General features: G+C 41.1%; 1 protein-coding gene across 13 annotated transcripts in view; it reads right to left on the bottom strand.

Annotated features, from left to right (window-relative positions):
• Positions 1 to 9211, bottom strand: part of NDST2 (N-deacetylase and N-sulfotransferase 2) — a 141865-nt gene that overhangs the window by 35038 nt on the left and 97616 nt on the right. Inside the window, exon 1 of one of the 13 annotated variants that reach the window (XM_030031497.2) lies at positions 9044 to 9165. The exons of 11 other annotated variants lie outside the window; for them this stretch is intronic. The gene's annotated coding sequence lies outside the window, so the exon portion shown is untranslated. Of the gene's footprint in view, positions 1 to 6264; positions 6480 to 9043; positions 9166 to 9211 lie in introns of those variants that run through there. One more of the 13 variants, XM_030031496.2, reaches the window with a different exon arrangement.

Here is a 9211-nt window from a genome sequence, read left to right on the forward strand (position 1 = left end):
TTGTAGTTTCTAGTATCCAGTTCTCTATTACCTTGGTGCGACTGAAATAAATAAGTCTCCTGGACTTAGAAAACAAAATATTATCATTTTTGCTGCTTGGCTATTGCAAGAAATTCAGAAACTTCAGAAAAAGGGGGTAAAAGTGATATAAGCAAGCTATAAATCTGGCCTAGCAAAGGCAAAATGAGTAAAAACAAGCAAAGGGAAGAAGAGTAGAATGGGCGGAAAAGGCATGACTTGAGGTCTATGGCGATTACACAGGCTGGTTGAGGCAGTGGTTTGGAAGCCTGGGTTTTGCAAGACAGGAACAAATGCAAAATCCTAAGCCTTCACGGCCACCCATGCAATGAAAATCATCATCTGTTTTTTCACAAGCGTTATGGCAGAAATAGATCTCAAGGGGGGGCTCTGTAAGGAAGACTGTCAGTGCCCTGCATACGCCAACAGCCTCTGAATGCCCTGACCAGCCTCCACCTACTGACCTGTGAGCTGCACCTGAGCTCAGGCCATGACCTGAATTACAAGTATGCTCTGCCTTGCTTACCTGACTTTGGAGCTGCCTGATGACTATGGACTGATCTGGTGAGTGCTGGACTCTAGGCTGAACCTGGTGACTGTCCCTGACCACCTCTAGTTGTCCTGTTTAAGTATTGCTGTTGAGGATGCTGTCTGTGCCGGAGAAGGAGGAGGGTGGATGGAGACCCCACGCATGGTGGGTGAGGGCAACTCCAGCCTACTAGGGTCCTTATGGCTTTGATGGACTCTGCAGCAGGTTCACACACTAGTTAGTTTTCAATGCGTGAAGGATGTGTAAGTGACATCAGGATGGAGTCTGCTAGAGAAACAGAGTGATAAAGAGTTGTGGCTATTGTTAGACTTCCCTGTCTTAATGTGGGTGGAATTATTTAATTTTCTCTCAAACCATCTGTGTTTGTAATTGTTACAAAATCAGAGCAACACAGGCAATGCACACTTATTTCCAGACCACAGCTTACACTATGCCATACTCGCTACCATTTTTAAACAAGAATTTCAACGCTACCTTGTTCCCCCTTGTAGAAACCTTGTTTTTAGACAATCAACACAGAGAAACAAAACTTGTTATTTGAAAAGACATACATCTCAAATGCATTAATTCATTTTAAACTGTACTGTAATTACATGCCACTAGTTCTTAGTCTTCCTCCCATTTTATAGACTTAATTGCTAAAGTGGGTGCTACACTCTTACATTTTTAATTAGTAAACTGATTACAAGTAGAATTTTTTTTCTACTATGAAGCTGCATCTTTAAAACACTCCTTCATGCAAAGTAAGTCCAGGACCTCAATAACATCGTAATTAACAGTACAGGCAAACTCAGGAACAAAAGCTGCCATATTTGCAATCAAATCTACTCTCTGATAAAACTGAAGTTTTGTCAGGAAAGCTCAAGAATTTTGAGCAAAATGTATGTTTCCATTGAGGACTGCAGCTGAAGACAAAAAGGATCTGGGTACTAAAAACTCTAAGGTGCACAACTATGGGTTTTGGAGACTAACTCAGCTATCTTCGAGACTTTTTCCCCAAATTTACAGGTAGTAAAATTGCCCAATAAAATGCATTCAGCTACTGAAAATTTGATTCATCTTCCATTATTAACATGGAAACTATTTATGTTTTTAAGTAAGAAATTGTTTTTTCCATGAAGAAATTTAGTTTTGAAGTTCACTTTTAGTTTCTGATAATGGAAAAACATATGCTTAACCTTCAAGTCAAAATTAATGAGGTTAGTCTTGTGTGCCATTCTGCAAGCTTGTATAAGTATTCATAGGATTAAACAATTATGAAACTATTACTGTTTTACACATAGCAGTAAGATACGAGGTCATATATTATCAGAAGTGGGACTTAAGAAAACAGAAGTATTCAGAACACTGTTTATTATGAAACTTAGTCTAAAGCAACATTAATGTATTCAGAGTTTCTCTTTCTCTCTTAATAAATCTTCAGCTTGATTCAAATAACTGAACTGGAAACAGAAAATCTCAATAACTTTTTAAAAAAAAAAAATCAATGATCAGAGTGCCTTGTCTCAGTTGGAATGGAAAGAACAGAATTGCCAGAAAAGTGAAATTCTCTCCAGGTAGAAACATTCATCAGCTTGTATGGTGAGGTGTTCAGCAGGAAAGAGAACCCACTTCTCGGTCTAGCCTGGCAGAAGGTATTCAGCCTATGAAATGCAATTGCAAAAAACGCTATAACTTGATCCACCACTTGCATACAACAACATAACCACTTACCAACACATAGTTCTACTAATATGGTGGGTCTTGTGCTTTTCTGCAATGTTTTTGTGGTAAGACTTGTTCCACAAACAAGGACGCAAAAATGCTTTATAAACAGTAAGCAGATACAACTCCATGCATGCCTCTGGGAGCTTGTCCATGTCAGGAAAATAACAGCCACAGCACCACAATTACCACTGCAGTGAAGCTATGCAATGACAGTAATATTACTGAGCACCACCAGATTTGCCCAGAGCCCTGTGTTTTCTACCACCATTTCATGCAAGTTGACAAACACAGCTGAACTTTGCCTATACAGACAGGCTAGCTGATGGCACTTGCTGTAATACACACACTAATCTTCCACAGCCCAGCAATTACGTTAAGATAAAACATGGCTGCTCTTTAATAGCATACAGAAAATAGTGAACTAAGTGAAAAATCCTGCACTCAAAATGGGAAGGGGAATTTATTACTAATCATTGTATAAAGAGTTAACACAAACAATGCTCAACAAAACAGTGGCAAATACACTCCTTTATCCTGCCACAAGTACTCTCTCACATTAAGAAATATGATCCACAACAACAGATACAGGACAGAAGGCATACAGAGAGACAATTAGTCAAGTAAACAACTTGGGAATGATTGCTGGAAGAAACAGGTTCACAAGAGCAGAGAGAGGGAGGGAGGATTTGGCAGCAGGGACTGGGAGACTGTTCCAGGAATAGGAGGCAGCATGAAACAGAATGCGAAGCTGAGAGTAGGAGGAAGAGATAAAGGGAGGAGTGCACAGGGAGTCAGAGGGGAGTAGGAGAAAATGACAGCTCACATTGCTTAAGGAGGCAGAGACATAGCGCCTAAAGACAGAATTTACCCGAGACATTAGGTCTAGCTTGCCTACTTTTAAAAAACATAGGTTCCTTAATAATCAAAAGAAGCAGAATCTAAAAGGCTTAAGAGCTCATCTTCAAAGACAAGTTCCAGCAGAAATACACTAGCATGCTTACAGCTTATGTATTTAATGCTGATGGAGGAGGGCTCCTACAATCTGGAAGTCTAAAATTCACCATGTCTTGCAATATTCCAGACACACCACAGCATTATTTCATCCATATCCTGACTAAAGCCACTCTGCTGGTTTGGTTGTGAAAATCTAATATGCTTGCAGTACTGTCTAACTGCATTCATCCCTTCCCTTTGTCCAAAGAGAAGCATTTGGGAGAAAAAGAAGGCAAGGACTGCATTAGGCAGGAAAGTTGCCTCAACTACATTCTTACAGTGCTTTCTGCCCTTTCAATTGTAAACTGTTTCCCATAAAGAGACAAAAGTGGTATTAGCTAGCTGACAGTGTAAATTACCTACATTAAAGTACGCTCGCAATAAAACATTATAAATGCTGAAATTTCATCATTAATGTTGAAATCTCAAGTACAAATGTGCTAATTGATCTCAGTGAAGTAACAGATACTTTATAGTTTTCAGATCACTTAACACTAAAATCTTGTGCACAGATGTGATGCGAGAGAAACAACCGCATTTAGAGCATTCAGGTAATTTAAACTCGACTTTGCAGCAACACTGTAACTAAATAATTAATGCTTTTTAGGAGCCCCAGATTAGATTAACACTATACTTCCAGACAAGATTTTTTCTTTTTATATTCAACATTGCTGCAAAGGGGAGAGCAAAAGCAGTCTGGATATCCAAACTCTGAATTTTCTTATCTTCTTCATTGTAGCCAAACCACAAGATTTAAATAATTTTTAGCTATGCAGCAACTTTGAAGAGCTATAATTATGTTACTAAAAAAAATACACAATGATAAACATCTTTTAAAATTTTAGACATTAAAGTTAAATACACAAATTAATTTTAACTCTAATTATTTGCTCTACTTAACTCTCACAGAATTAATTTGGTAGCTGGAATATAAAGATTACAGCTTTTTAGAAGACATGCTCTGTTTTCTTACACAACAAAGAAACAAAGCTTCTACTTGAATTGTAAAATTCAGTCTTCATTATGAATCTGGGTTAGTGTTTCTGCAATCACTTCAAACGCTTTGACTTTGTCCTCACTCTCCCACGAAGTGCTAAGTGGCTTGCAGGACATCTGTGATTGCAAGTGTTAACGGAAACCGCATCAAAGGACCTGCTGACATCTTGGAACCTGTAGCAAGAATCCTGCCCCAGTGCTTTTATGCTTATTTTTGCCCATATTCCCCCTTGCCTGGCTGTATTTTTCTCAACCAATTTGACACGACCAGGCAGCATCGTGAGGCAGCTGCCTGCCACTGGATGCAACCCAGCCTCCTCCGTGCTCGCCAGGTGCTGGCTTTGCTGCCTGACTCCCCTCTCAGCTGAGGGGGGCACGGGTAAATGTGCAAATTCACCAGTATCCCCCCTGCCCTGGCCAGAGAGCAGACCTGCACCTCCTTCTCCTCCTTGGCCACGCAGGGCTGCCAGTTTGACAAATGCATTGGTCATTCCAGCTCCAGGAAACCCACCAACATGGCTCTCTGTTTCAATCCCTGACGTCCCTCTGCTCAGTGAGGCAGTCCCTTGGCAGCAGTGCCAACAGGTAACTCTATGCAAGCAGTGACAAGGGGTGTGTGTAGGTGTTATCAAGTCATATGCTACCCTTATTCGGTTCCTCCAAGAGTTAAGACAGAGTGACTGTTTTCTAACTCATTCCTGCACATGTAAACTGAGGATCCAATTTTGTTCTCTCATCCAGACACTGATTTTCCAGAGCATTCAGAGAGGAACACTCCACAGCTGAGCCACAAGCAAGGGCTCCATGTTAGGAGACCAACGCTGGGAACTGCCAGGGAAATTTCAGTGCTCTTTTTGGCTTCCTTCTCTCCTCGCACAGTTACAGAAGGAAGAGCAGCATTATCATGGGAGATGAGACAGGGTGGGGATATTAAAATTTTCAACTTCCCTCTGTGCACGGGTCCACAAGCATCAGGAATAGGTTCAAAGACCATCTTTGAGACAGTGAGAGCTCTTCACGTTCCCTCTGGGAGGGAGCTAGACATCAATCATCCTAAAAGCTAGAGAATTTGAGAGTAAGCCTGAGTTCAGTCCTTTATTTCACTTTTAACTTGATACCGTTACCCATTTCCTGAACCCCATCTGTAAAATGAGAATCACATTACACAAGGGTGCTGAGCACCGATGCCTCAACAGCACTTTGTGAACATATCAATGAATTGGTATCCTGATGTTACCTGGGTAAAACACAAACTTCAAAACAGTGATAAGGGTGGGATTGCCACTGCTTACTGCTCTACTGCAAACACCCCAGAGAATGAGATTTGAGACAGACAGAAGGTGAAAAATCCTCTAGCAATTCTCATATAGCAGAAGGATCATAACTAAGCTTGGTTTGCTGACAGCTCCATGGAAGGGGTGAAAATTCTCTTCCCCTCCACTGCATTTGCCAGGCTCCCATACATTTCTTTTTCTTCACTGTGGCTATTTCCATCAAACAGGGGAACCACGCTCATTCAGCAAGGGCCACCTCAGAGGTTAAACTATTGGCAATGGCATTTAATTTATTGGGAAGGGGGAAGAGAGTGAATTTATTTTAGGTCAAATTGCTTATATGAAGAATCACTTTGGACTCTGCAAATGCTAGGAATACAAATAAGAGATATTTGAGTCCTCTACTTTTTTAGAGAGAGGTCCACTTTCCTTCACGATCCTAAACAGACTAACATCTATCAATCAATTTAATGTATGCAGGCTGAACCAATGCCACGAAACCAACCCCTAAGTACCCTACCACCTCAGAAGAGACACCTTAACTTCTACTCCCCACTCCTTAGAGAAATCTAAACCAGAACAACTGTACAAGTATCAGCGGGAGACACTGGAGGTCTGCGTCGTGCTCTCCCACATTCCCCACACCCCCCACCCCCAGGAAAAACATTTGGTCTTTACACAAATATATTCTGCACTTGAATTTTCAGTATAAAAATGATTACTTACTCTGAAATGAAGCACACAATATGGAGTGGCCACTAAGCACCACAGAAAGGCTGAAAAGCTACAACACGCTAAAGCAGAGAGAGGTGAACTTCTCCATTTGGTCTTTTTCAGCTCCAAAAAGGAGGGTCTCTGCATAACGTCAGCTCATATATGGGGGTATGAAAAAGCAAGATTGTGCTTCCTTTGTTGTACAATACCTAACTTTACAACCTTTTGTTCGGAAGAAGCCATCACACTGGATTGAAAGCAGCTTTTGAAATGGTAAGCAACAAAAACAAATCCCTTTGAGGAATATTTTGCATTAACGATGGCTTCAAATTTGCAGTGAAATATTCCAGCACCAGCCATACTCTGAGAACAACGCGTGTTCTCTCTCCGCCAGCCCCTGGGCCTGGCTTCCTGGCTCTATAGTGAGTTTGTTATTGCCCTAAGGGAGTATTAGATAATGAAGAGCCCCGAGTTTTCCTTTCGCTTCATGCCTGGGCTCATCCTAACGTGTGTAAGCAGTCTTAGTGTGCAGAGTTCCTTCTCAACCTCTTTCCCCTCCTATTTTCCAGCAACATTTTTTATAAATGAGCACTACCGATTGCCTCTCTTGAAACAATCTTATTGAATCCATCACCTTCTTTAGAGTGTTTCAGAGATTAAAATGAGGTTCCCAGCTTTCAAACACACCCAAGTGCTTTTACTGCACTAGGTGACTCCATCACAAAGCATCAGAAAACAGGCACCCCACAGAGTGATAACTACTCAAGTACCTGCTCCAGTCCAGCTCTGCACTACAGGTGGCACTTCATCCTGCTAGTAGAAAACTTCAGCAGGGTCCAGGTGTGTGGAATGAGGTATGACAACAGAGACACATCTATACAGACTGAAGCTGTAACACCAGGCTGAACAGGAGCTTGTGCAACCGAACCTTAATTGGGGTTTCAAGCAAATGGCTGCATCCACTCACAACATGCCTCTGACATGCTATAGCATTTTACTGAATGCATAAAATGGTTGTTTCATGATGAAGGACAGCAGTGGGGTTAATGACTTTTCATTGTATTTCATTTAAGGTGAATAGACCTGAGACATCATTTCCAGATGGTTTAAAACAATGGAGAACGTTTTTATTGAAAAATCATTTGTATTTTTTTAGTAATTTCTTTCAAATCTTCAAAGCAGAAAAGCCACATAGGAGGTTGTCTGACAATTCCAGCAGTGAGGTAAGACCCTAGAATCCTGGAGTTAGCAGCAGGTCAACCTTTGACAGGTTTCTTCAGCTCTGTGTTGGTTAAACACTCCTGTCTACATATACCTTTTCATTATCTCTTTGGGATTCTTGAATTGAATGGCCTATGGAAAGGCCAGACCCTAATACAATATGGAAAAAATTTCACTGTAATTTTAACTAACCTGAAACATATGACATCACTTAGACAGAGACCACCACCCTTCCTCATCCTTTGTGAGCTGAAGCTGGGGAGTGAAGAGCGAGGGCAGAGAACGGAACTGAAAATTGTGTCTCCTCTTCCATATAGACACATTGTAGAGGGAAGGTTTTAGACAGCAGGAGCTACATCTACACAGTTACTTACAAAGCAGCCTAACCATCTGACTACATTCGTTACTGTAAGAGGAAAAAACAAAGTCCCTTAAGAGAAGAGGCCATGGGAGAAGTTTCTGGTCTGTGCTCCAGGCCAAGCTCTTGCTTCCTACATCTGCAGTGTTTGGCCGCATTGCAGAAGCATCCGTACTATCAGCATGAACTTGACTGGTTAATTAAAGAACATATTTAAAGGCCAAAATTCTGTTTAATGTGCCTTGACCAGGAGAATGGTGGCTACATCTCAGCTTGAGGATCAAGAAATTTCTTAATGATCAGAAAATCCTCAGTGTTCCAAGTGAATCTTATTTCCGAAGGAACTAAAAAATGGAAATCAAACACATTGTTAATCAATGAGCCTTCTTTTACTAGTTTGTGGTGAAAGGAAAAAGAATACCTACAAAAATTTCTACTTCTAAGCTTTCAAGATGCTAAATATTAACTTAGCACAACTAGCTTTGCTCTTGAGATGCAAATGAGAATTTAGATTGCTGTGTGACAAACCACTAGAAAATGTGGTTGCATTAGTCCTTAGGGAACATAGAAGACATCATCTGATTTTTAAAATGTTCTACCTCTAATGGCTCTAATATTTACAATTATTTCATCAGTTACCAATACTGCTGATATCTGTTCATCTTCCAGTCTGATACCCAAGACATAAAGTGACTATGAAGGGTCAAGGGAGTATCTATTTATAGTGCAGCATGAGCAGTAGCCTAGGCGAAGACAAGCAACTATAACCAGCTTCCTCGTACTATTCAAGTGCATTTGTGAGCCACCAGCTCCTCAAAGGCCAGATTTCATCCTCCTCCGGCACATTTCAGAACCTGAATTTAACCCAGCAGCAAGGTTAGATGCAGAGACATCCTCTCAGGGAGGGAAAGGGAGAGCAGAGGGAGGAGGAGGAGAAGGAACTAACAAAGAGCTTAATGAGCAAGGAACGTTGCAGGCAGGCATATCAGTGTGAGATACAAGCCCTGCCAACTCCACTTACTGCACTGCCTAATGCAGTCACTGAAGAGCAGCTCCTCCATCCTCCTCTCAAAGCATTGTCATTGCAGATGATGACTGGTTAACAAGCAGTCAAATAACAAGGCATGAAAGAAAACAATGTTTTCTTGTAACAACCTAGGTAACAATTAGATAAGGAATAGCAAAGATAAGCACAAAGATTGAAATTCCTACCTTTAAAAGCGAAATCCTCAAGTGAAGTTACTCTCTCAAAAGGGGTCTGACAGTCAGCAACCCAAGGAAAGACATGGAGCCAAAGGGAAAGCAAGAAAACCTGAGAGCTGCTCTTCACAAAAATCATATATAAAGTGAGCTGGCCTTTCTGGAGAAGGGCAGCTGGGT

Source organism: Aquila chrysaetos, chromosome 11 (assembly GCF_900496995.4).
Source record: "Aquila chrysaetos chrysaetos chromosome 11, bAquChr1.4, whole genome shotgun sequence".
Lineage (NCBI taxonomy): Eukaryota > Metazoa > Chordata > Aves > Accipitriformes > Accipitridae > Aquila > Aquila chrysaetos.